This window comes from Cupressus sempervirens, chromosome 4 (genome assembly GCF_028749045.1).
Source record: "Cupressus sempervirens isolate cs-2001-9-10 chromosome 4, ASM2874904v1, whole genome shotgun sequence".
Classification (NCBI taxonomy): domain Eukaryota; kingdom Viridiplantae; phylum Streptophyta; class Pinopsida; order Cupressales; family Cupressaceae; genus Cupressus; species Cupressus sempervirens.
The window spans coordinates 4,008,796-4,036,666 of record NC_143121.1 but is presented as its reverse complement, the minus strand read 5'-3'; the positions used below and the strand labels follow the sequence as shown (position 1 = coordinate 4,036,666).

At 35.6% G+C, this 27,871-nt stretch overlaps 1 pseudogene; it reads right to left on the bottom strand.

The window, feature by feature from the left end:
* Window positions 1-20,968, bottom strand: part of LOC149559643 (plastidial pyruvate kinase 2-like) — an 82,396-nt pseudogene extending 61,428 nt beyond the window's left edge.
* Window positions 20,969-27,871: the final 6,903 nt, after the last annotated feature.

The window sequence follows — 27,871 nt, the reverse complement described above, 5'->3', positions numbered from 1 at the left end:
ATGCCATTTTAACCAACTTATGTCACATTTAGAAAAATCTCCAAAGGCTATATGGCCTCATAGATTTTACTCACACAGGAAAAAAAATCACATTAATTGATTTCATGTGAAAATTATAGGATAAAGAATATATCTATCCCTCCTTTCAAAGTGTCAATTTAGATATTAGTGTCCACCTTTAAGTTTTCCTCTCTCATTTCTTGACATAACCATCCTGAGCTCTATGAGGAAACTACAATCTAAAAACTCAATAGCTAGGAATTAGTCAGGTAGCTAAATGATGGTCTCATTCTAGTTAACTTCACTGAATGATAGACAATCAAAAAAATTGATTTAAAAACATCTTTATTGAAGCTCATAGTCCTTGCCAACAATTTAAAGAAGATTATAACATATTCACAAGTAAAGCTTTTATATTTTGTATTTTACATCAAAGCCATACTGTTGGTGTAAATAAGCATTTACTTATTACACTTACTTAAGTTTACTTAATTTTATGCATTATTTAATTATTTTGCATTATTTTATTTGTGAGACACCTAGGAGTATGTGCACTCTTGTGAGTTTTCATGATGACATCACAGGGGTGATCCACACCTCTTTTAAGCACATGTTGTCTACAATACAAGAATCTTCTACACACATATGATACTTGTAATTCTTATCCAGTCATTTAGAATGTTGGATAAGGTGCTTAGTTGTCTTATCTTTTGGTTGTTTCTAGAGACATTCTAGGTGCTTCCTGAGAGGCCTTTATATACAGACACTCCTACTGTGTTGAACATCACATTCTGAATAGAAAAATGTATTCGGACATACTCTGATTAATTGATCATATCCATTTTTGGTTTACTGTGTGCTTGCGTTTGAGTTCTTAGTTCTTGAGTGAATTTTGCCCTTACGAAAATTCTTACACATACAAAAACCATCAAAAACCAACAATGGAAGAGCACCAACATCCAAACAAATACATGCATGACTAAATAGTAAAAAAATTAGCATGTGCATTTAACTTTCTATATAATGCTTGACAAGCATGACTTCATATAATTTATTAGCCCCATTCAAAGAAATATCACCAATCATAAAGTAATAACTTATCCAACTAAAACTTGTGATCTAGGGAGATTGTACTTACCCAATCTAATGCAAAAAGAATTGAATGAAGATTTGGTATTGAATCAGCACTTTCAATCTTCACAGTCACATGGATATCTGCACCACAACCTTCACATGATTACAAATACAAATGCATTGATATTTTATCACTTTTTAAATTTTGATTTAAAATATAAATTAAGGGAACATGCTATATCAAGCCCAATACTGTCTACAAAGGATTATATTACACTGGAAAGTTAAAATTTTGCTTCAAAGGTTTACTTTTAAGGTAATCTTTCAACTCATGCACCACCTTAGCATCTTTAACAAAGGAAACAACATAATATTCTATGCCATTCTCAAGTCCAAATTTAATATCATCCCAATCTTTATCTGCAAAACAAAAAGACAAGAAATAGATTTTATCAAATACCAAATTAAGCTATCTTAGATGTCGTGTTGGTCAAAACAACTCATCACATATCCAAGCAACAAAAAAATAAAAATATTACACATATTTCAAGATTGATAAACATATCATTCAATTATATTCTAGGTAACTTCAATCAATCAATATTAGGTATAAAAAAGGGAAATCACAATGAAATCAAAGTCCTTTAGAAAGAAGCAGATTGAGATGTACATGTCAATAAGCAACAAAAATCTAATTTTCTATGCATGCCTGAGAGTTGATAAGATGGTCTTAACTTATAATGGAAGGCAGGGTAGCACTTTTTCCACGCACATTTAAATGTCGTTGTGATTTAAGCTCTCCTCCATTGATTACTTCACAAATTATAAAATCCGATGGTTTTTACTTCACTTGCAGTGACATCATCACCCCTAGAGAAATTCAAATCACGATAAGAAATAGAAAGCTATGAAAATGCTATGAATAACATTAGTAACTTTGTTCTTTTCAACTAATAAATGAATTTTCAAGCCAACACAAGAGAATGTACCATCAACAAGTAGTATGTCTCCTTTCTCCACATCATTCAAAAAATCATCATAATTCACGCTTACACAGTCTTCAGAGCCCACTCCTCTTTTGATTGTGAAAGTAAACTCTTGTCCCTTTGTGAGCATGATAGGCTGTGGTAGATCTCCACTTCTGACTTCATTGCCCTATGATAAAATGATCTTATAATTTATTGTTTGAGCAAAGGACTAACTCAAAAAACATATAAAAAAGGGGGATATCTAATAAATTGCACCTGAAACGCAAAAAATGACTATTAATAATGTAGATGTATTTTAATTTAGGATGAAAAAAAAAGTGAAACAGATTTCAAATCTACATCTTTTCTGATTGGCTAACAGTGTTGCAATATGAAAATAACCCACATTATGATGTTTTCAAATAGTTAGTTCCAGCAACAACCTGTATATAATAAAGGAGTTTCAACACCTATGAAACTCTAGATGAAAGAAAATCTTGTATGACCCTAAAGATTTCATGCATATTGATAATATTCTCCTATTATAAGATTTCATGCATATTGATAATAATAAACTTAGATATCATTTATAAAACAAACTCTCAAACATTAGTGGTAGAAAATGCTTCCTATTTAAATTACCTACCAACAAAACAAGCATCTCACATTGCAGATTAAAGCCCAGAAATAGTTATAGAAAATGCATAGAAATAGATCTAAGCCCAGATTCATAAAAACTCATTAAAAATGATGATTGATCGAGAACCCTAAAATTTCCACGATGATATCACAATCCCTGATAAAAGATTGATATGATTTAACATCTAGGTAGATGATATATATACAACTACAATGAATCAATACAAAGGATCAGCATTATTATTATGGAAAAGAAGCCACAACAAAATTGCTTCCCCAATGCACAAAAGAAGCTGAACAAAGCTACTCACATGAATGAAGCCAAAACTACTTGCATGAATGAACCCGCAAGAAAATTGCAATTTTCAACATAAAATTGAAACATAAGGTCATTTAAAAAAAAAATTCATAATGTGATTTTCAAGTTGGTCAAAATTTTGACCAACTTAATTAAACTTACGTTGGTCGAAATTTTGACCAAATCGAGCAATTATTTTTAATTTTTGACCAATGCGGGAATGAAAAAAAAAAGAAGCTTTGGTCAAAATTTTTGGCAAAACAACAAGTGCAAATGTACTAGTGGGTGCTCAAAATTGTAGCCCCAATTTTGAGTTCCATTGAGAGACTAAGCCCTATAAATGCCTTTTGATGCCTATGTACCTGGTTGTACTTGAAAAGATTATGAGGTGTATAATGCTTCAAGCACCTTCCATTCAATGCATTTATGTGTTTCATGAAGTTATTTTGAGATTCTAAGTCATTTGGCGAAGTCTTGTTTTGAGCTAGTGTCGATTCTGCATTTTCAGCTTTGTTAAATAGTGGTAGGAGGCGTTATTTGCATTTGAATATCTCACACCCAGAAATGTTTTGTGATTCACTGCTTTGGGAGTGTCTAGTGTCCATATCCAAGAAACTATGTTTCAAATTTTGAGTCGTTTCGAGTCTGTTTGACTAGATTTTGAATCCCTCAAAGTTGGTCATTTACTATTTTCATGCCTTTGCAAGTAATTCCAAATTCTATGTAGCCCTGTTTGACGTGTTATAAATTTGACCCAATTGACCAAAATGTTGAAATTCTTTTAGTGTTGAATTGTAGACGTCAGAGACTTGTTATGTTTCAAGTTTCAACTTATAACGAATCCATTTGATCAATTTTCAAATGCGATTCCAAACGCAATTTCTATCTTTTTACTGGTGTCAACAAATGTAGATTGTTTGGTACCCCTATTTGGGACGTCATAACTTGAGATCTGTGATTGGTAAGATCAAATGGATTGTACCACTATGTTGTTCACTGAAAATACTCCAAGTGTGTCAGTTCTTAAGTCATGAAGAATTCATTTGCACACTTTTTTAGGTCCATTCCATTTGTCAAAATCACTTTTCTACCATTGTTTCAGTCTACAATTTCCAAGTAGCCCACTTTGACTGAGCACCATTTACGTCTTATTAATTTTCATGAGCCCAAATCATAGATTCATACTCACATCCTGACAATGAACTAACACCCCAGTTTTTGTTTCCCCAAGTGTCAGTTTACCCAGTTTTCAAGGCCAATTCCAAACCCAATTTATTGTTTTCTGACTTGTTTACTTGTAGGTAATTCTAAGAAGGCAACTTTGACAATAAATATCTTTTGATTGGGAATTCATCATATGACGAGATCTAACATGGTAAAAGTATGCAGAACAAAGAGTCAGTGTGCCAGTTTTTAGAGCTCAATCAGGTGTTTGGGTCAGTTTTTAAGGCCAGTCAACAGACCTCTTGACATGAAATTCACAGTTTGCAAATCAGTGGTAAAATGGGTTTCAGTTGATTAATCAGTGGTCAAACTTGGTTTTGATTAGTTTAAGGTGATCGATAAATCAGTTTGCACATCAGTTGTTTGAAAATGAAAAAATTTTTGCCAGACCCACTTTGGGGCCCGACTTATTACATCAGGCTAATAGGTATGTGGGATGGTGCAAAATTTGGTAGATTGAAACAATTGTGACTCATTGAATGTTAGACATAACTATATTCCTCTTCAAATCCAATGACATGTACATGGAATATGTTTGGGGTTGTGGAAGAGCTTATTCAGGAAAATGGAGCATTGAGCTTAAAGCCTAATGTTTGGACATTCATTCCTCTGATAAAGTCATATGGTAGACAAAAGAGAATGAGTGACAAAGTTGAAAATGCTTTCTTGAGAGTAAGAAAACAAGATAAGTCTTTCTTGCCCAATAGGGATTTGGAATGGTATTTCTTCAGTCCTCGTGATAGAAAGTATCCAAATGGGTCACGCACAAATAGGGCCACTGAAGCTAGTTATTGGAAAGTAACTGGTAAAGATCGTAAAATAAACTCTCACTTGGGTGCGATGGGAATGAAGAAAACCCTAGTTTTCTACATGGGCTGAGCCCCAAAGGGGAAAAGAATAGATTGGGTGATGCATGAATATCGTCTAGATGAGATGCAATGTGTAGGTCTGAGTGGTTTGCAGGATGCTTTTGTTTTGTGCCGCATTTTCAAGAAAAATGGAATAGAGCAAATGAATGGTGAAAAGAATGAAGCACAAATAGGAAATAATATATAGTCTTCTTCAATGAACAATTCCTTTTTTGAAGCCATGCCCTCATTTGACTATGTTCAATACTGGTCAGAGGAAAAAATACTGACAAATCAGGCACGAGGAAGGTGGTATCTAGGAAAACTTGATGTCGCCCTTGGCAGCTTCATCTAAAAATCTAAATGATAAGAATGATTGTAAAGCTCCACATGATTGGTTTCTGGAATTTGGATTCAGTGATACAAATAAAAATGGAAAGGACAATTCTGTATTTGAGGGTCCAAGAATCCAGGAAGGCTTTCCTCACCCAATGATAAAAGTAGAGAATGTTCCAGGGTATCTTAGTGATGCAAGGTTGAGCATGCCAAGAACTCTGATTGGATCTCCTCTATCTAAGAAGCTGAATGATCCCTCTAAAGAAGAAGAAATTATATAGAAAATTGTAAAAGTTGCACAGGCATCACAGAATTGTAACATTTATTCATTCTCAGTTGATGATTTTGCTGATAGCCTAATCAGAGAATCTATACTTGAGAATCATATGCCTTGTATGGGTACTAATTATGAAATTTTTAAGGTGGAGGAGCTGGATGGATCACGCTGTCAGGACAATTATCTTTAGGAGGGTTCTTTATCTTCAACTTGGAAAACTTACCCAAAGATTTTATCTAGTCAAGTTCAAGCAGAGATTGAAGATAATGGGTCACTAGCTTTGTAAAGGGAAAAGATCAATTTATTGAGATTGGCAATGTTAAGGGAAGGTTCGTGCATGAACTTCTTGCTGAAGAAGAGGATGATCCTATGGACTTTTTTATTTGGAATAGTGTTGCAAATAATGTATGTAAAAGCCACCAAGAGTGGAGGTATTCTTCAGTGTAGGAACCTTGCGCATCAAAATCCCTAATGCATGTAAAAAGAGGACTCATAAAAATGGAGCAATTTCCCATGCTAAGTAGTAGAGAAATGATTGCAAGAGAAAATCACCATGGAAGTGAGCAATGCCAACAAAGGAAGAGTGGAAAAGTTTTAAAATAGGGAGCTCTGTTCACGCATGGTTAAGAGAATCAGCTCGCAGCTATAAAAGAATAGCAGGGAAAGTCAAACCAGCAGACCCATGTATTGACAAAGGAGACATGCGTGCAGGAGTACAACAGAAAGCCTTTTTCTTTTGAAGCCTTTAGTCCCACATACAGGCCATAATAGACTTATATAGTCTTTAAATAAGAAACTACACAATGCACATGTATCTAAAGCCTCACATTTTATGGAAAGGTTGAGTTAATGGTGGAACCTACTTGTCAATGATGTCAAATGAAGGTAACCTAAGAAAAGTTTTAGACAAAGATGCAAGAATGATAACATGGCATCCAAACCCAAGATGTGTTTAGATGGCACCACGTGGATGATCCACTGATCAGCGCTATCTTACTAAGCAAAGATGCTCACCAGATAACCATAGCGATGTAGTGATGATGATGTGGCACATGGTGAGGTGGCACCAATGTGGATAGGTGAGGTAGGCAAAAAATCTCACGCCAAGTCGCCACCAAAAAAGTTGACAAATTTCAGCAAGCGACTTGGTGACTTGCCAAAAATTTGAAGAATCTAGTGGAATTTGAAGCTGGGTCTTGCTTGCATCTAGTGGCCTATCACCAAGTGCCAAGTGGCATTGTTGAGTAGATTAGAGCTAGTGCGGGTGTGCCAAGTGGTGTTGTCTAATTGGGTAAGGAGATACAAGAAAATTTCTAAAAAAATCCAAATGCGCCTGCACATCCATTCTAGGATTAAAAAATTTGGTTTTAGATTATAATATTTCTATAGTTCAAACTAGGGAATATTTTAAAATTTTCAATTTCATTCCTTTATTTATGCAAACCTATGAACGGGGGTTTGAACTTCAGAAGGCCATAACTTGGGTGATTTTTATTGAAAATAGACATTCCAATATACCACTAGAATCAGGAAAATCCAAATTTTCATTTTTGAGGTCAATTTTTGTGCAGGTCTTCATCGGTACACTCTGTAAGCATATTTACAATTTCAGGGGCATTCTTAGTAAAAGGGGCAGAATTCATTATGGAAAGTCAGAATCAGTTGGGGAACATATATTGGAGTCTTTTGAGGCTAAAAAAATTTTTGGAAAAGTTTGCATGCTTCTAGAATTCATATTTCAACTAATTTTTTTTGTTGTTGTGAGTTAAAATTAGGCATAAAATTAGTTATTCTTTTCATCAAATATCTGAGATATTTTGTGCTATTGAGGGCCAAATGATGAAGATTTGATTCACTAGTTGAGGGGAGAGATTAGAGAGTTTTTTTTTAACGTGTTGAGAAGGTTTTCCAAATCGACAGATGTCATGTTCAGATTAGATCTGGGAATGAACTCTTCTCCTATATCTTTCTTCCTTCTTCTCTTTTGCAGGAGGTTGGCAGTTTTCTCTGGGTAATACCAGCAAGGTTCCAGTGTTTTACTGTGAAACCATTTCTTTCAGCATAATTCTCTTGTATGAATAGCATTAGGAAGGATAATATAGATAGTTCAGATCTGTTAGGTCATTTCATGTTTTTATTTCATGGATATGGTTGTCTTGTTTCAAAGAAATTAATACAAAGAATAGCAGGTTGAGTTTCATCTTGAATCTTTGTCTCCTATCTCAATGAGCTTCAGTATTTTATGATGTTTGAACAAAGAGCCTAGATTGTATTCGCAATTCCTTAAGGCTGCATGTTGTCTTATTGTTGCTTGTAACTTGAGGGGTTATGTAAATGCTTCAGTGAATCCACAGGGTTGCAATTTTATTGAGAAGGATATCATGTAAGAATGAGGTTTGGATTGAGCACAGATGTTTATTTACAAGGTAAATAGATAGATCGTATATCTAAATATATACATAAGTATCAGATATCCATATATGTGTGTGATTGATTCATGGAATTGCCCAATGGATTAGGCACTAATTAGCTACAGGATCATTAAGTCTTACTGCTGCATATCTGAGGGTTTATTAAATTCAACATTATTAATCAAACATGTTTTACCCTTTCATGTTGAAGGACCTAAATGTAATGCGCTCACTCAACTTTTGAGATTCATAGATCTACATTTAGCTATTGGAATATTCAAATAGGAATAACGCTTCTGAGGGGGGGGTGAATCAAAAGTATTGGGCTTTGTCCATTAAAACTTTTTCTTTACTGAAAAAAGATTACATTCATATATACATATTAAACAATTATGAAAAACACATAATCATCACCACATAACACTTGAGATTTTGGTAACCCAGAAACCCTCTAGAAATAAGAAGGTAAAACTGGGGTGGGGATGATAGCCACAAAATTTACTGCAGCAATAAGGTTTTAACCACTTCTGATGGTCTGCCCTGTTAAAGGCTTTACATTGTATCAATAGTGACCTGGTTAAAGGATTTCAAACACTTTACAAGAAGTGTTACCCTACTAAAGGATTTCATCACCTATTTATAGGATTTACAAAATAGCTACTAAGCTAACCTATTACCATAGGCTTTTCTTTCTAATACAATTGCTGGAGAGTATTATTGCTGAATACAGGAACTTGATCTGCTTGTTTTGATCTTGATCCTTTGTGATCTGATACTCTTCACTCTAAGAATTAATTTTCCTTGCACACCCTCATCCATCCACCATAGGATTCAATGTGATTTTGTCTTCTTTATAAAGACATTCAAAGACTTAGGGTTAGGTATGGATCTACGGTCCATATTGAATCTCTATTTTCCACTCATTCCTTGCATATTAACAATTGGTTGCATGCCTTAACCATTTTTCTTATTGGCTACATGTTGATTGCATGGGAAAAACAAAAATTCAATCTTATCTTTTAATCCTTCGAGATTCATCATGTGTCAGCCATAAAAATGGTCTACATTTGAATTTGTAATGTTAAAAACTCATATGTACATTCTGTGTTACTCGGCACTTACTAATCTCTGATAGTTGGCACTTATACTAAACTAGCTTACTCGACACTTGATGTATTTCTATATTGCTCGGCATTATCTATGACTCGACACTCAAATGTCACTCAGCACTTGTATCATGCTCGACACTTGATCTTCACTCGGCACCTGAAGATCACTCAGCACCTGTTGGGTTTCCTAACTCGGCTCATGTTGTGGCTTAGCATATGTAGTGTGCTCGGCTCCAATGTAAAAAGTGATCAAGTGTGTTGGCACTCAATTGTCAAAAACCATTTTGAGACTAACAATCTCCCCCTTTGACATGAGTGACAAAAATACTTAACTACCCTTATGAGTACATGTACTAATCTACTCGGTATATATAGTCAAAATTTGTAATGTACAATATATATACCTCAAAAGTATTGTAACTTCCCCTTAGTTGATTGTATCATTATCAGTGCTATCTTGGTAACCAAAATTTGATGCTGTATATCATGCTCTGCCTTCGTTGTCTTATCTCCCCCATTATCTCGTCTCCCCCTATTTTTATTATCTCTCCCTTTTATTCTTATCTCCCCTTTTTATTATTATCTCCCCCTTTTTGACACTTATGTCAGAGGGTTTTAAGGGTTAAGACCATATTTTGCCAAAAATGTGTTGTTTACCTCCATAATCATCCTAAGAGCTGCATCCCAATTATGCAAAGCAATTTCCAATGATTTATGCTGGAAGGTAGTTTCTGTAGCAAGATGAATAAGTCCTTCTGAAGTAGAAAGATTAGGGTATTTCTTGAGAACAGTTTCAGCATAGACTTGTTCTTTATGGAGGATTTCCAAATGTGGAGTTATAGAGGATTGGAGCTATAATAGTTTGGCCCTGATGGTGGCCTCTTCTGTTGTGGCCTCAAGTACCTTTTTGACTTTGTCTATGAACTTTGCCAATTTTGTCTAAGAAAGTGCTATTTCACTGGATATTTTCTCATTAACTTTTCCTTGAAATTTTCTTTCAGACCATTCCATGAGTTTTGCATTTGTTTCTAGGTCTGCATTTGTCACTTGTTCAACAATATTTGATAATTGTTCCATGATATGCTTTGACTCATCTAGTGACTAAATAATGAAAGCATCCATAAATATATCTTTAATTTCATGCATTGTTTTCTTTTGTTGATACTCCTTTCTGAGTATTTCTTGCCTCTTTCATCTATTTAGTGCTTCCTACACTTTATTGATTTGATCAATGTTAATTGTTTTTGAGTCATAACTCGGTATGACTATCTCTTCATCTAGTTCAGGGTCTCCATAGTGAAGTATTCTTGCAATATTTGTAGAGCTTGATCCTGGTGTAGATATTTACAAAGGCTTTTGTGTAGGAGTCCCCGAGGTAGGAAAATTTATCAATCTTTGTATTGCCTCCTGCTCTTTAGGGGTTTCTTCTATTTTCTCCTCCTGCTGTCTTCCTTGATCAGTTATTGTAATTGTAGGAAGTGCACCTTGTGTTTTTGCTGTAGGATCAGATGTAATAGTCTATCCTATTTGTTTTGGTTCTTTGTCTGCTGCAACACTTATCTTCTAAACTGTGGTGTCAACTATGCCTGTTGAAACAACTGTTGGCATTTGAAGTTGACCACTAGTAGCTATAGAGATGTTGGAAGGTGGTTCTTGTGATTTCACCTTATCTCTTATTGTGTTTTCTACTAGTTTTTTAAGTTCATCCATACTGACCAATACTGGATTTGCAAATAATCTTGCTTGTTGCGTAGATTGGTCAAGGATTCTTTTGAGATCCTCTGCAGTTAATGGATTGATGTTCTGACCAGAAGTGTCAGGGACATCCTGTACTATTATAGTTATGGGTACGTGAGGAGGGTGTTGGTGTTTTAAAAGGTAATAAAACTACTAAGCAACAAAAAGCTTAATACCAGAATGATAGTACATACACAATCTAAAGACTAGCCTATTCTTATCAACAATTGCATATGTAAGGTATTTGGACCCAACTTCAACAAAACCACAAATGGTTTTCTACTCTTTTTGCTCTGCACAACCAGGGTGGGTATACCCAGAGATGGTTCAAATATGAAACTACTGTATGAGGATTACTCTTAGTTTCATTATGATTCATCCCAGGGTATACCCACCCTGGTTGTGCAGAGCCAAAAGAGTAGAAAACCATTTGTGGTTTTGTTGAAGTTGGGTCCAAATACCTTACATATGCAATTGTTGATAAGAATAGGCTAGTCTTTAGATTGTGTATGTACTTTCATTCTGGTATTAAGATTTTTGTTGCTTAGTAGTTTTATTACCTTTTAAAACACCAACAAAATGGCGACTCTGCTGCGGACTTGTCCGACACCTCTGTGAAAAGTACTGTAGTTTCTTTAGTCCTGCTGTGTACATGTGTGTCAATGTGATCTATGTCTTTCTCGTGGTTATAAGGGAATCTTTTTAGTGTCAAACCTTGAGAATTTAAAGAAGATAGAGCCCAAGTACCATTGCTACACTCTGACGTATCTAGCCTATCCAAGTGTCTTATCTAAACAAGCAAGAGTTGCAGTCTTACGACATCAGTGATTAGTCTGCCTGTGCCGTATATTTTTGTTCCTACTTGTGTGTCAGTTTCTTTTGATCAGCTAAAAGTCTTATTATATATTTTCCCGAAATAGGGTGGCGACTCAATCAAGGTTTTGAAGCTAGTGCTTATTGTAACAAAAGGTAAATATGGCCGACAAGAGGAAAAATACAAGAGCTTACATAAGAGCCAATCCCGATGTATCAATGTATACTGATTTACCCCAAGGTGGTAGGAAGAACCAAAATAAGAAAAAGATAGATCCAAATCCTACTTGGAAACCCAGAGGTAATGCATCCGTCAATTCCCATTATCAACCAATAATAGGAAGAGAGTCTTCTTTGCTTAGCTCTAAGTCCGAAATTACAAGACTCTTAGGAGGCATTTTCAGTACCCCATTACTAGATGAGAGAGTTTTTTAAGACAAGGACGTATCTACTATGGGAATTGCTTCATTAAGACAAGATCATGTAGCTGATGTAAATTATAGGCTAGGATTTAGGAGTTCATCTGATAATCCTTTTAATCCTAGAGCAACCCCATATGTAGAACCAAACCTAATAGATCTGGATGACCCTGCTAATTCCGAGGCAACTTCTACGGATCCTAAAGAAGTGCACTTTGAGATAGAATTTTCGAAAAAATGGATTGCTGAGGAAGAAGCTAAATGCATTCATGTTGAAAAAGAGAAGGAGCAAGCCACCTTAGATGCCATAATAGAAAGAGATACTCTATTAAGAAGGATGGCTGCTTTGAAAGAGAAAAATAAAAAATTTGAAGAGAATATAACTCTCCATAAGGATGTTTTTGGAGATATTGATACTCTGAGAGCTAAAGTGCAAGAACAGGAGAAACACCTCAATCGAAGGCAAGAACCAGTTATTGCTCAAGTTCAAGCCTATAAACCTGTTCAAATTGATCCTGTAGAGCCCACTGCAAAAGCTCCAGATAAAGGGAAAGACAAGGCTATAGGAATCCACATAAACAAGCCTCAAGCTATACCAAGAAAACCTATACAACCCTCCATGTCGAAGCTAGATCTAGATCTTGAGAAGGCTCGAAAAGAGAGGGAAGATCTTGCAAAAGAACTTAAGAAGGTTGAAAATGAAGCTCAAGCTGCAGAAACTAGAAGGAAAATCCAATTCATAAAGTCTAATTCTGCATTGGCTTCATGGCCCAATTTGTCTATCCCACCTGCAAATCCTACACCAGTTAGTGCTCCCACAATTTCAACCCAAGGAATACCCCAATCTGCGCCTACCTCATACCCAAATATTGGCACCCAAGTCCCATTTATCCCACCACAACAGTCCCAAGCTAGCCCCCTTAGTCAAACTAATATAGCTAGCACCTCAAATGTTCCAGGTTTCCAGAAGAAAACTATATACCTAGAAAAGTACAGACAGATATCATTTGCTGGTATTCCTAGTGCCCCCCATCCCATATCATTTGATTTAACGGATAAAGTGGTTAAGTTTTTTGGAAACAATGATGTTACTGGTGAAGAACATTTGAGGACTTTCATTGACATGTTGAATGATTATGAAGTTGAACACGAAGACATGGTAATGAAATTGTTTGTGCATTCATTAACAGAGGATGCAAGGGATTGGTTCAGGAGGTTGCCTGATGACAGTATTACCTCATGGAGTGATATGGAAAAGTTGTTTAAAGAGCAGTATGGGGACAATACCAATGCAGGATTCATGTTGAACGAGTTCAACAATATCAAGAAGAATCCAAATGAGTCCACATTTGATTTCAATGTGAGATTCCAAAAGGGTATGTACAAACTTTTTGAAATTCATGAGGTTAAATGAAGATGTCTGTCTTACAACCTACTTCAATGCTTTTGATAGCAAAATGGCTTATCAATTGAGGGATAAAGATACTAAAACCTTGAGAGATGCCTATAGAGTTGCAGTAAATATAGAGAATAATAGAAAGGCATCTGGCAAAATAGGTAGGAGGGATGATCTTAAACTTTTTAATTCTAAGAACAATAATAAAAGGGAGGGTGACAGAACCCCTATAGGAAAAAAGCCCGAAGAACCTACTATAGGCCAGGTTTTAGAAATGCTCAAGAAGATGAATCCCACTAGTTTCAATAAGCCAAATGTTGCTGAAAGACCCTCAGTGAATAAAAAAAACTTCAATAGATAGCCTAGGATGCAGAATTACCCTTATACCACTCAGTGGAAAGATGGTAAACCGGTTCCTAACCAGACCCAAAATGTGAAGGACAAGGGTACTCCAGACCCCCTGCAAAAGAACATTGTAAATATGAATGATGATGTACCATGGTGCATTATATGCCAATCACCTCATTCTACTGATTATTGTGCTGTTGCTCAGTCATTTGCCCAAGTCCAAGGAGTGCAAGCTGAAGAAGAAACTGAAGATAAAAGCCATGATGATATAAGCTGCAATATGGTGAGCATGTATGATGATTTGATAGATTATGATCTAGAAGAGCCTAAAAATGATGTTACTAGCCAAAGAATTGCTTACCAGCTACATCATCAGCAAGTACTCTCAGATGATGAAGGGTATGATGCAGATAAGGTATGCAGTACATTTTCTGATGTAGGTCTCACAAGTCCAAGAATGCCCTCCAAGGAGGAAATTGACAGAATTACAGCCGAAATGATTTCACAAGTTCATAGCAATTATAATTTGAGAAATAGAGCAATAAAGAATGATGCAGGAAAGCCATCTAGTGTCTTCATCAAGGACATCACTCATAAGATAAATGATCAAGACAAGAAATTCCATGTATATGTGCCTAAAATCAAGGAGAACAAGGGTAAGAAATGGGAACCAAAGAAGAAGGTTCAATTTTAAATAAGTGAAGCAACAACACCAGTCGTGCAACCAAAAAAATCAGAACCGGATGTTGTAAAGAAAAATGTGGTGCCTACTGCTCAAAAGACTCCGACTTCAGGTACTATTGTAAAACCTACTGTGGTTGAACCTGTTGATATGATATCCATGTTATCTCAAATTACTGTAAAAGTGCCCCTGTCTGAACTTTTTAGAATGGAAGAACATAAGAATAAGGCTTTGTCATGGTTGGGTGGAATAGCAAGCAATAATATTATTGTTGAAAAGGTAATAAAACTACTAAGCGACAAAAAGCTTAATACCAGAATGACAGTACATACACAATCTAAAGACTAGCCTATTCTTATCAACAATTGCATATGTAAGGTATTTGGACCCAACTTCAATAAAAACACAAATGGTTTTCTACTCTTTTGGCTCTGCACAACCAGGGTCGGCATACCCAGGGATGGTTCAAATATGAAACTACTGTATGAGGATTACTCTTAGTTTCATTCTGATTCGCATTTCAAAATCCTCAAATATATACATAATTCTTACTAATTTGCCAAAACACATCCCATAAATAGATATGGCCAAGAAATCTTCTATAGATCTGCAGACATTTTTTTTTTAACAACAATGGCTAACTGAAGCTAAAAAGATCTCATGCAGACAAGTGCTGGCCAACTTTGAAGATCTACAGGAAATAAAAGTAAAATTTGATTTGATGATGTATTTGAACAACCATTTGTAAGGTACTTCTCTTTCAGCTGAAATAACTTCATCAGTGCCTAATCCATTGGGGTTTCAGAGTCTATAGCAAAATATAAGATCTAATTTGTTGCCTTACAACAAATTATATCAGCAATTCTTATCAGAATTTATCATTCAAAATCCTTTTCAATACTTAAGGAATCTTATCACATTCATCAAAGCTTTTACTTAATCCATTGAATTAACAGCAATGATAGATGGATATACAACCTAACTAGATTGCATTCAATTGCACAGGCTTTTACTCATACAACATCAAGGTAGCTAAGTATTGAGCAGGAGACAAAATTCAGAAAGAACTGATATGGGGACAGTTCATAGTTTGTATTCATTTCCTTTGAAAATGGTACATCTTTTACAATAAACTCAGAATAGCCTTCAGAAATAAACACAGTTCATTCTATCTTCATGTATTTTCAAAAAATTTGACAGAAAAGCACATTACAAATTTGCCTTCAAAATTTGGACCAAAAACTAGACTAAGCACAACACTTAGAACAAAAGAATTCGGACCCTTCTTTAGCCTTGGGATATCACTTAAATAGTGTGAGATGCAACAAGCTTAGGGCTAAAGAGAGTGACATGTGTCCTTTTACAAAAATTTGGTAAATTACCCCTTTTCAAAAGAGAGCCGAACAAACAAAACCAAAACAAATAAAACAAAAGGCAAATGACAGCTAGAGCATAAAATCTTCAATTTTGTCCTTTTCTCTAACTGCTCCCAGTTGGTAGTGCTTTGATTTCTATGATTGCTTCCCAGACAAATATTTCTCTTTTAGTGGGCCAATCACATTCTTTAACTGTTGTTAATTCATTCACTGTATTCTGCCACCTGGCATCAGTAATCAACCTTCCTTCTATGATAAACCTATTCACTTCAATTTCAATTTTGAAAAGGGTATCAATTAGTTTGTTGAAAAGACATCCATCAATACCATCTTGGAGGACGGACACCATTTGTGGCAAGTCTATAATGTGATCAAAAGAATTAGACCACTCATCAAAATCTTTTAACTTATCATTAGAATCGATAACAGAAGGAACCAAAGAATAGAAACCATTTGTTAGCATTTTTAATTTACTTTGGATTATTGCCAACTTCCCTGTGAAGATTTGCAATAATTCTTTCACTTTGTCCATACCTTCCTTCACAATAATAACTTTATCTGGGAGATCTGGCTTCTTGTCTAACAAGGGTATCAACCTGTCAAAAAATTGCATATAGGGTCCCCATTGTTGAAAAATAGGCTCAAGCCACCCAACTGCACCCATGTATACCTGTTCCACAGATTGTAGACTCATGAATGTATTATAAGTATCCTGAGATATTCTTTTCAGAATGCTGATTCTATGATTTAATACATTCATCAAAACAGTTTTCTTGGTATTATTGTCAACTTGGGAAACTTCTGTTTCCACACTAATCATAGGCACTAACACTGTTGTTTCCATGAGAATTTCTTCTGTTTGGGCCTCTGCTTCTACTTTGTGCCCTCTTTCTTCCTCTTGTCTTGGTGCATGCTCTGCCTCTGCTGCTATCTTGAGCTGTTTTTTGAGGGATTTTATTTTTGTTTCCAAAATTTTAATTTTTTCCTCCAACTCCTCTATTCTTTGTTTCTGTACATGGCTCATTTTGAGCTCTTCTTTGTATGTTCTCCTGATATCAAGGCATTCATTAAACATTGCAGCTAACTTATCCTCAATTTCATCAACCTTTTCCTCATTCATTAGAGGAAAATGTTTTACCAAACTGGAGATTTCCTTCCCAGTAGTGCTCTCCAATGTCCACACAATCATATTTCCCTGTGCAGTTTCTTCTATATCCATCATCTTAGGCTTCTTGGTGTCAGGAGCCATGCTCCATACTGCTAGGGTTCTAGTGTCCACATTAAAACCTGACCCTCTTTTAAAACCTTCACTGCTAGTGGCTTCATAACTGATGGCCTTATCTTGTCTTCTCATTTGGTCCAATATAAAAGCTTTCTCTATATCCCAATGTGGTATTAGAATCATACCACTCCTATGTACTAATTCCCTAGCTTCTATGGCAGTCATTGTTTCGCTTTCAGGGTCATAAGCCAATAGTTTTTCAACTAACTCTTTATTTTTTTCTGGATCTTCTCCTGGCATGAGACTCAATGTGAGTTCATTTTGTTTGATTTTATAGAGAAAACTTTTAAATTATGATGATTTAATAAAATCATCATCTTCCATGAATTTCTCAGATTGAATGAGCCTGTCATCCAACCTTGACACTGCAATTTGCATGTCACTAGAAGCTTTTCCTGCTTCAGTAGCCCTTTGATGAAAATAATTTTGCCTAATATCAGCAAAATACTCAATACTTCCAGACATGACCTATATAGCTCTGCTTACCACCTTTTCAGGGATGTGCATTGTCTTTTTTCTTTTATTTCCTTGTGGTATCAAGGCTAAAGTTGATGGCTACTCTTCTTCCAAATCAATTTCTAATTATGTATCTGGTTCAGGGGATTTTCTATTTACAACAGCTTCTTCTCCCTCTGGCTCATGAGGCATTTGTAACATAATATGATCAAATTCTTCAATCATTTTCCTCAAATTATTAGGATATGGGATTTCTGTATAAAAACCCTTAAAATTAGGGTTGGTCCTCTTCAGAGCATTTTCTACTTTCCTTATTTCTTCATATTTCCTTAGTAACTCATCTGCCTCCCCTGTTGCTACTATGTTGGCAATTAGGTCCTCTACAGGGATAGGCTTACTTGGAGGCAGAACAAAACCCCTAATGGTCTTAACCTTGTTTGCAATGTAACCGTCAAGATCATATACCCTATAGGGCCCAATAGAAAATTTATACTGACCTAAATAGTCACTCAATTCCTCAAAAGAATTCTTGCCTATTTCAAAATCTCCTACCTTAAAGGTTCTACACACAAAAGTAGGCTTATGCAACGAGGGAGGGATCATTTCTTTATTCATCACCAAGAATTGCCAAAAGAATTCAATAATGGCTAATCTAGGGGGTAGATATTTAGGCAATAGATGAGGAGGCTGTGGGCATGCAAAAACTCTGATTAAAGTACATTCTTTAAACAAAAATATGCTTCCCCAGTTATGATCTAATTTTGTTTTTTCATCTAAGAAAAGGGGCCTAAGAAGAGTCTTCAAAACATTGGGTGCCCTAAAGAAAGTATGATCTAGCTGCCTCATAATAACAGAATTAAACAAATTGAAAAAAACTAGAGCATTTGAATAGAAGAAATCTTTGTGCCAGATACGAGTCCAGAGTTGCATAGGTAACTCACCAAATTCATCATAATTTTGATCAATGAAGTCTCCACTGATGTACCCAATGTTGTTATACAGGATAAGGTGCATCAATAATGAGTAATGGTGGAACTTGAAGTCTTTCAGTTCTCCTTTCTTAGCATCACAGATTTGCATGTGCATACTATCAATGATAAAGGCCAATAATCATACTCTTTATGATGAAAAGGATCCTGTATGTCGCATGCCATTAGAAAAAGAGAACCATATACACAATCCTCTGCGCCATCACTTCCCAATACTTTGTACAACTCATAAACTGTGTTTTTGAAATAATTCTTGAACCTACTCAGAGGTAAAAAATCTCCCACCTTTCTTGGAATTAACCTTGCCTTCTTAACTCTGTAAGGAATGTGTGGCAGCATGACATTGTTTACAAAATAGGTTTTATTCCTAGCGAACTTTTCTTGTAAGTCTGCTATGTCAATAGGTACATCCATTTGTCCCATCAATCCAAAAGCTTCAATAAAAGAAGTTCTATTCAATGTACATAATACACTCCCATTATGCCTATGAAAAGTCTTGGTTACTGGATTGTATGACTTTATTAGGGCCTTCAATAGGTCAACATCAACAAACACTTCTGGAAAAATTAGTTTTGCCATATTTCTATTCCAAGGGTTACATACTGGCACATTCTCTATTCTGTTCTGATAAAAGTACATGAAAAGATCATAGCCGGTAATTCTAGGGCATTCAGCATCTCGAAAAAAAGCATAAGGGTCCCTGAATATATGATCATTTGCAAAAATTGCATTTGACAACCCTGGAGGAATTTTTAACTAGTCTTCTGCATGCTTATTCGATTTTCTGATCCTTGTCTTCTTTTCTATTTTAACAACAATTTTCTTCCTTTTTCCTTCTGGTGTGACTTCTACCATATCATCACCCTCATCTTCGACTTCAAATTCTTCTGCGTGAACTTCTTCAACTTCTTGGTCGGCCATTTTTTACTTTGAATTCTTCTGCAACTTCATAGGATACACAGAGCTCTGTATTTTTTAAAACTTCAGAACAACACAGGAACAAGCTTCTTGAGGCTGGTAATTTAGATAAATCCTTGATGTTTTAATTATATATCTGCCAACCCTTTTAATAAATTTAGCATGCATGATCTTTAAAACTTATGATCGCAAGGTCATCATCAAGGTATATCGGCTGCAAAATTTGATTCTGATTGTACTTTTCAAAACCTTACTTTGCTTGATTACAGTAGTTTTGTCCTTTTTGCTTATCTGTCATGATACATCAAAAGTTCTTTCTTATATGACTACCTTCCGTTCTTACGCTGAGTTACATCTTCAATCTTCGTGATGCCAAAAAAGCTCTTGATGGATCTCTACGCTGACTCGAAGAAAGCTTCAAAATGCCCTAGTCGTAGGAACGTAATGATGCTCTTACAATGTTTTACAAATCCCTTTTACGTTCCTATGAAACCTTTTACCCCGTAGGATCTCAAGCCCTATTACTATGTATCTCCGCCTCTACGATTTAATATTCCTCGTGCGAGCGTAAAACCCTCATTCAAGCCATTCTGGTTGCCTTTACGCTCCTACGTGCACGTATCTGTGGAGACCTTGGAAATTCCTTCTACGTGTTTTCGCTTACTTCATTCCTCGAAGTAGCGTAAGGCTTCAAAATTTATCTCCCGCTCTTACGACTCAGCTTTATTCATATCACCGGAGAGCCCTCTCAACTGCTATTGCGATCTTACGTCTTCCTTTTGTCGTATGAGCATAAACCCCTTTTACTGATTTTCCTTCTCACCTCTTTACGCTTACACACTGAGACTGGATCTGTAACCATGGAGGAAAGAAAAAATAGCTCTTCATTCATATGCTTAACCCACAAGGGTAAGGGCGTAATATCAAAGGCTTAAGTCATATGCCACGAGGGATGGGCCTATCTGACATAAATGTCGTGTCTCCATCTGATTTTCTGCAACTGAGCCCTTCTAACACTTCAATAGGTCCCACATGATTCCTTCACCACTAAGAGCAAAGCTTTACGATTGTCTACAAACGTAAGAATCGTAGACACGTAAACACCATGAAACCTTGCTTCCGTGCTTACGGAAAACCTTTACTCGTAACACCGTGATACCCTCGCGTGCCCTTCAAATCATGCTTTATGCCTTTTACGCTACCCATTGAGGTGCATATGCGTAGGCCACATTGTAGGCTTCCCTGCTCCTTCGCTCAGGGTATTTACTCGTAAGCCCGTAACGAGAGCTTTTCCAGGTGTGATAATCCTTTACGCCTCTTTGCTGTATCAAAAAAGCGTGGCCACGGAAAAAAAAAAACAAAAGGCATTCCGTTGTTACATGAATCCTCACACCGTAGGAACGTAAAGGACCAACTTAAAACATTTTACAACTCCTTCTGAGAAATTCAAAAGGGATGCCATCAAATTCGGACCTAGGACAAAATCATGGGTGTTTTTAGGAGATCAACCTGGAGAAATAAACAGACTCTGATAACATATGAGACAGGGCAAGACTTAGGGCAACCTAAGAATTCAAATGATTTCTTACCATGATTTTAAAGAATTTTAGGTTTGAAAAATCAGACCAACAGAGGGCTTGGTGGTGGCAATTGTGTGTCTTGCACATTCTGATCTTGTTTGCTCAGTTGTTGCAGTTTTATCTTGCTTTGGTGTCGCCTCCTCCATTTCTCTCTTTTCTTCTTCCTTCTTCTCTTCTTCTTGTTTCTTTTCTTCTTCCTTCTTCACTTCTCTACCTTGCTCTACTTATGTCTTCTCTTCTCTCCTTTTTCTTCTTTCTTCTGGTGGAGCAGAGGCTTCTTCCTTGTATTCTTCTTCAAAAAAATCTTCAATCTTTTTGTACAAGGTCTTCCATGATTTGGTTGTTCTTTGTACAATATCTTCCATGTTGTTTTAGAGAATGAAGAATGCCCTGTATTTAGGTGTAAACCTGGCATTGTGCCTTTTGACTACTTTTTCTACTTCCTTCTTGGTTAAATCAAGGAGTATTCTTGCTAGAGTTGTTTCTCTCATCTCCTTTTCCATTCTTAAACAAAAATGTCATCTGTCTTCTACAATTTTTGACAGTTCATCTGGCAATTTTCCATCTAGTTCAAGAGGGGTGTACTTGAACTGTGCCATCATTCCATAAATTGATTCCTCTATTCTATTCTATTCTTCTTTAGTGAACTTATTAAAATCAACTTTATTTAAATTTCTTAAATCTCCATTTCCAATCTTTTTACATAATATATCAACTAAAGAATGACTTACGTTTTCAGATTGATCTTCTTCATCTATATCAGGTTGAGCTACATATCTTCTTCTTTTCCTAAGCTCATCCTATGTCTTCTTGATTGGTTTCTTCCTTTTTTCTTTCTCTTTGGCTTTTTGAGTTGAGGCCCTTGTTGTAGCTCTGGTTGTTGTCTTTTGGGGTGATGGTATAGTAGCTTTCTTTGGTTTGGGCTAAGCTGAAAGCTGATCTTTTGTCTTTCTTTTCTTTGGCTCAGCCTAGGTTGGTGCTTCTTTGGTTTCTTCTTCCTTAGCACCTTCCTCCTTCTCTTCACCTAGGCCTTGAGATAATTCCATTGGGCCTTGCTCTTGTTCATCCTCTTCATCATCATTTTCATCATCGTCATCTTCAGCTTCAGCGTCTACCCCTTCACCAAATTGCTTCTTAAGTTTCTTCATCAATTTATCTTTCTTTTTCAATGTGGAAGTAGTTTATAATTCTAGATTTATCTTTTATCTTACCACATCATAAGTGCCAAAATGTGGGGCACTCTTATCTATTTCTTCTGCCAACAATGCAGTTATTGCTGCAGATGCTTCATCAACATTGATTTCATAACCAAATGGCCTTAGCCATCTCAACCTTGGAATTGCAGCTTGAATGTAGGTGAAGTCAATATCAACTAAGAAACATATATCATTAATATGTTTTACTACTAAAGAAACTGGTATTCTCACCCTTTGCTTCAAGGATTTCTTGAAATCCTCAAAATAGCTTGTCATCAAAGTATCAAAATTTTCTCCCATTTGTTCTATATAATCATTTATTTGGGATATAATTGTCTTATCATTCCTCCATGTCACTTTTCCGAAAGAAGGAAATTCATTCTGAACATAAAAGAATATACAAACCAAAATTGCTCCAAATTTACATTGAGCACCCATTTTCCTTCTTATGGCAGTTAGGTTTTTATTTATCTATTGTAGTTGTAGTTCAACAAGATCATAAGTATGATCCTTTTTCACCAGTTTATAACCTACATCTTCTACTATGCACAGCACACTGTTGAGTCTACTGGATTGGTAGAATTTTTGGGCAATAACTCTAACAGCAAACTCAACTAGAGGATCTTGAATGGTATAAATAGTCATTCCTCTCTTGTTCCACTGAGCACCTGTATTCTTTTCAATGATCTCCTTGGATTCACTTCTCAAGGTCTTGTGTCGATCTAGAGTAGGATATCCAGTTACCCTATGAATTATTCCTTTTGTTAGTTTGACAGGGACATCTCCTAACCATAGACTACCATCATGAATTCAACTCAATACAAGTCTGATCCACTCTGTCTTGAATACGATGGGAAAACTTAAAACTTGTGTCAAACCCTTCCTTTCAACAATTTTGTATTCATCTTTTAATACTCCATTGACACATAGCTTTGTAAAGGCTTCTCTAATTTCCATGTCTCCTAGGGCTCCTATCTTCCAATTGTAACATCTTCTTACATCCTGAACCATGATGACGTTTGGGGGTATGCAAGAAAGGGCTCCAGTTGGGTCATTCCTGTATGCCACTTTAGGAATAGGGAAAAAATCAAGCTACCTAACTTCATTAGACACTAGCTGGACTTTAAACGATTCTTTTTCTAGGGTTTTCTTGGAACTCAAAGCCATTTATGTAAACTAGGGTTTCTTTTACATAGAAATACGAAACTGCGTAGCTTGGCACAAATAAAAATACCTTAAGATTGATGAAAACTCATTGTAGGAGGTTGTAATTTTCTTGAAATACTAGATTCTCTGTTGTGAAGTTGCTCTGTACTCTTTATCTCCTCTGCTCCTTGATTACGATGAGGAAAAATGATTGAAATCACAATAATATACCCTATTTCCATCGCATTAAATGCTCAACACCAAACTTGGCTTATGAAGGATTTTTAACACTACTCAGCTTGCACTACATTCTTATTTTACTCGGCTTGCATAGGAGTTTCTTAACTTGACATCAGTCATCAACTCGATCACTGTTAGGAACTCGGCTTCCACTAGTATTTTACTTGGCATCCAAAGACAGTCTTGGCATCTTGTTTCATGCAGATTTGTACTTTTCATTGCTTCTTCATGATTTAGGGCTGATGTAAGATACTTCCTTGTATGTATCAACCCCATAGACTCATCTTGAGATTAATTAGATGAGAAATGATCACTTGACCTTGTGGGTGAAGTGACCCTTTCATTGGATGTACTTGATTCTTTCTTTTTTTGCCATGTCTTCTTCATGTTTGTTCTAATGTATTCCTCATCAATCTTTTCTTTGCCCTTTTTTTATTCAATTTTTGGTGCTTTTGACCTTGTAGGACAATTTCTGCTGATGTGACCAGTTTTCAAGCAACTGAAACATGTGGTTTGGCTTAGCCACTTGCTATAATTCCCTCTAAAAAATTTTCTTGTGCAATTTTGGGGTATATGTCCATATTCTTGACAATAATGACAGTTATACCTGGTGTTGTAATCCCAATGGTACTGACTTTCATTTCCTTTTGTTTTTGTTTGTTGATTTAATGTCCACATAGGCTTTGATTTGCATTCAAATGCTCTGTATCCATACTTCTTACAATTATAACAATGTCCATCAAATCTTTGTGTCCTTGTAACTTTGGATCTACAATCTTGTGTCATATGTCCTTGCATGTTGCATTTGTGATAGTAACTTTTGTTTTTGGGTGTGCTTGTCTGCTTGATTCTTCTACTTCTGCAAACATTAGCAGTATGCCCCCTTTTATTACAGTAATGAAAAGTAGGTTTAGAATCCTTACCTTTGTCACTTCTTTGTTCAATGCTCTTTGATGATTCTCCAATTTCAGTGCTATTGTATCCAAGTCCTAATGTATCATGGGCTGATCTTGGAAATTTCATCAATTGTTCAAAGTACTTGATGACTTCACTTGATTTGTTGAGATTCTCTACTACCTCTTTTTCTCTATTCAATTCATTTTGTAGTTTTTCATTCTACATTTTTAAAGTAGAAATCTCAATATCTTTTATGTTGAGTTCATGATGAAGATTCATCATTTGGGCAAGTGTATCCATCTGCATGTTTAAGATCCTTGTCAATTCAGTACATTTTTCTTCAAGTCTATTTGCAAGATTTATTTTGTCATTTTCCATCATGATTTTGTCCTCAACTACTCTTTGGTGTCTCCATTGGTGCATAATTTTGTGGTATCAATCTTCTTGTAGTTTATATTAATTTCAGTTATGGCTATATCCTTCCTTTTTTTCAAGGATTTTCTCAATTCCTCCCTTGCTTTCTCTACTTTGTGTAGAGCCAGTTGCACATTGATCAATTGATTTTCAATAATCTTCCCAAGTTTGAAGACTTCCATCTTTAGATCTTTTTCTCCAAGTTGTTAGACTTCTTCTTGTAAGAACCTTGCTGCTTTGATACCAATTGTTGGAATATTCAAATAGGAATAATGCTTCTGAGAGGGGGGGGGGTGAATCAGAAGTATTGTGCTTTGTCCATTAAAACTTTTTATTTACTGAAAATAGATTGCATGCATATAAACGTATTAAACAATTATGAAAAACATATAATCATCACCACATACCACATGATATTTTGGTAACCCAGAAACCCTCTAGAAATAAGAAGGTAAAACTAGGGTGGGGATGATACCCACAAAATTTATTGTAGCAATAAGGTTTTAACCACTTCTGATGGTCTACCTTGTTAAAGGCTTTACACTATATCAATAGTGACCTGGTTAAAGGATTTCAAACACTTTACACGAAGTGTTACCTTGCTAAAGGATTTCATCACCTATTTATAGGATTTAAAAAATAGCTGCTGAGCTAACCTATTACCATAGGATTTTCTTTCTAATACAATTGCTGGAGAGTATTAAGTATAATAAACCTGATAGCTTACAATCCTTCGATTGCTAAATGCAAGAACTTGATCTTCTTATTCTGATCTTGATCCTTTGTGATCTGATACTCTTCACTCTGAGAATTAATTTTCCTTGCACACCCTCATCCATCCACCATAGGATTCAATGTGATTTCATCTTCCTTATAAAGACATTCAAAGACTTAGGGTTAGGTATGTATCTACGATACATATTGAATCTCTATTTCCCGCTCATTCCTCGCATATTAACAATTGGTTGCATGCCTTATCCATTTTTCTTATTAGCTGCATGTTGATTGCATGAGAAAAAAAAAGATTCGATCTTATCTTTCAATCCTTCAAGATTCATCATGTGTCGGCCATAAAAATAGTTTACATCTAAATTTTTAATGTTACAAACTCATATGTGCATTCTGTGTTGCTTAACACTTATTGATCTCTGATGCTCGACACTTATACTAAACTGGCTTACTCAACACTTGTTGTATTTCTATATTGCTCGGCATCATCTATGACTCGGCACTCAAATGTCACTTGGCACTTGTATCATGCTCAGCACCTAATCTTCACTCGACACCTGAAGTCTAGTCAGCACCTATTGGGTTTCCTAACTCGGCTCATGTTGTGGCCCAGTATATGTAGTGTGCTTAGCTCCAATGTAAAAAGTGATTAAGTGTGTTGGCACTCAATTGTCAAAAGCCATTTTGAGACTAACATTAGCTACTGTAAATTTGTGTCATTTCATATGTCATTAGGAGATATAAGGGTTTTCATCCGCTTAATAAATTCAGGGATATGTTTTTACACTTGTATGGTATCAATTAAATTTGTCGTCTACCCACCTAGGTTTAGCAGAGCCTGAAGTAGAAGAAGAGTCATGCCTTATAGTTGGCCTGGTGTTTGAAATGGCATGTTGAAAATTGGAGTTAGCTACCCCTAGATGTTTCATATTCTCATTGGGATAATTGAAAACCCTCTAGCATTTTCAAAAACCAACACAACCTAGATTGCTGATAGTTTTTTAATGTAATCTCATAAGTCCTTACGATGCTACAAAGTTGTCTCATTTCAAGCTGGGAATCTCTCTTCTGTAAGACATCTTGATCTTTAGCTTAGGTCCTTGAAACCTTCTCTGCAAGCACCAAATGCTCTGATACCAATTGTTGGAAATATAAGAGGAGTAACTAAGAGGGAAGGGGTGAATCAGTTAGCACAAAAATAAATCCCAGATCCCTCAGATGTTAGTACAAAATAAACTCTAAAAATTGAACTCTGTTGATGCTCAACAAACACACAAAAATGTTGTAACTCGGTAAATTCTAAAAATGCTCGACAAATACTTAACATGTAATTCTTAAGATATTTTGTGTGATTGTTATTACTTTAATATAGGTGTAAACATATAAGAGAAATAGCTTGAACATATTTGACTCCAAGATTTAATGTGGAAACCCAATTTGGAAAAAATCACCAATTGCAACTAATTACTGATTTTCACTCTTTTGAAGTGAGCCTTGTTAGGAGCTGACTCTGTTGAAGGTTACAAAACAAACTGTTAGGTGTGACCCTATTAGAGGATTTAATCACCCTGTTAGGAGTGTCCTTGTTAGATGTCTTTGGACAATTCAATAGAAATGCTACCATGTTAAAGGATTTTCAAATAGCTATTAAGCCAACTGTATTAAGAGATTTAGATCACTGTTACAATGGTTGGAGAATAACAATGACATGACCTAAATTTTGATGCACCTGAATTGTTGATTATAGATCTCAATTCTAGCTTGTATACTTGATCCTTCTTAATTGAATATATCTTTTCAACTACTCAAGGATATTCTTCGTATCCTTCTGATTTTCTTCCTCTTAGAATCATTAAATCTTTAATTATCTTCCATGCATTTTTCTTACTTTCTAAATCTCAACTTGACATTATATTTATATATTTCATATTGTCAAGTTAGATAGAATACAACTTAGAATAATTAATATTCATCACCCTAGTCGACTAGAACAACGAATAAATCAATTGCACTTAATATGCCAAAATAGGAAAGTCCTTCGTTCGTTGACCATGTTCTAGGCCTAATTA